Source organism: Neomonachus schauinslandi, chromosome 13, assembly GCF_002201575.2.
Source record: "Neomonachus schauinslandi chromosome 13, ASM220157v2, whole genome shotgun sequence".
In the NCBI taxonomy this organism is placed as follows: domain Eukaryota; kingdom Metazoa; phylum Chordata; class Mammalia; order Carnivora; family Phocidae; genus Neomonachus; species Neomonachus schauinslandi.
Window position 1 is genome coordinate 90,745,451 of NC_058415.1, and position 1,584 is coordinate 90,747,034.

Sequence of the window (1,584 nt, forward strand, 5' to 3'; positions counted from 1 at the left end):
ACATACATGGCCTGGACACAGGGCCACGAGGAAGGGGCTGGAGGGCATCATGCTGCCGACCGCCACGAGCAGGACCCACTGCAATTCTGGGAAGGACGACAGAGTCCCTCTCCAGGGAGGGGACACCCTTGGCCACCCTATCCTCATGCAAGAAAGAGCTCGAACGAGGCACTGGGGTGGGGGCTCCCCGTGGCTACACATCCCTGTCAGGCCTCCGGCAAGGCTGCTGCCTACAGACTTGGCCCCAAGCTCAGTGGAGCCGCCCATTCTCTGCACAGAGACACCCATGCCCAGGGCGCAGACGGCCTCCCCACCGAATGCACGGCACGCTTCCAGGTTCCATCCCAGCCACAAACAATCCACTGTCCACCACTGCCAAGCGGTGCCTTCCCATGACCTGGGCAGATGATGCCCATGGGCCTTGTCTGCAGATTTCACACCCAAGCCTCAGGACCCCACTCCACACAGCCCTGGTCCCCTCCTAGCCAGTCAGGCCCGCGCTAAACATGGGACCCCAGCACATTGGCCTCTGCCCCCAGCCCTGCCCCCCGGGGTGCCGCTACCTCGACCCACTCAGAGCCATAACCCCTGCCACATGGGAAAGCCAGGGTTGGGGAAATCCGCATTTCTCCACTTGTGACTATCACCCCCCCTAAGGAGCCTTTTCTGGTGCTTTTCATAATTGACCTCCCATAGGAAGTCTCAACACCACAGAGCTACCATGTATCTGTTTTGTACTCTATGTGCATCTGAGCTTTATACATAAAAAGAACATGATTTCTTCACCTCCAAAGATCTGATTTCCACCACCCTGGAGGCCATATCACCCCTGCTGAGAAGGCAAAGGTTCATTAAAATGTATCATTAAAATTAATGTTATGCATTTCTTTTTACTTTTTTAATAGGATCACCAGAAGTTTTGAAAGACAGACGCAACTCACGTGTTTCTACTTGGCAGCGGTGATACAGATGGAAAACAAAGACAAACGTGCACACGGCACGTCCACCTACACCGTGCCTGCACACACACACACACACACACACACACACAGAGCCAGCTCCCACCACGGAGAGCACCTGGGAGCAGGGACAGCCTGCAGCAGTGAGCACACCAGCACCCAGATCTGGGCTTCTAAACACCCCTCTTCACGATGGAACCAGAGCTCCTCGGAAACACGGCTGACTCCTGAGCTGGGACAAAGAATAATACCAAAGGAGTCTGGACATCTCACTCCAGAAAGAAGGGCAGTGCTCAGAAAATGCTGAGGACACAGGGCACCTGGGTGGCTCAGTCAGTTAGGCACCTGACTCTCGATTTCGGCTCAGGTCATGATCTCACGGTCATAAGATCGAGCCCTGCATCTGGCTCTGTGCTCAGCAAGGAAGTCTGCTTGTCCCTCTCCCTCTGTTCTTCCCCCATCTCTCTCTAATAAGTAAATACAATCTTTTAAAAAAAAAACAAAGAAAGAAAATGCTGGGAACACGTCAAAAAGATGCACAGCAACCGGCTTGAAACAGTTCTCCGGGTCGAACCCGAGACAACATGAGCATGGAAATAAATGACAGTAACAGATTATAATCCAG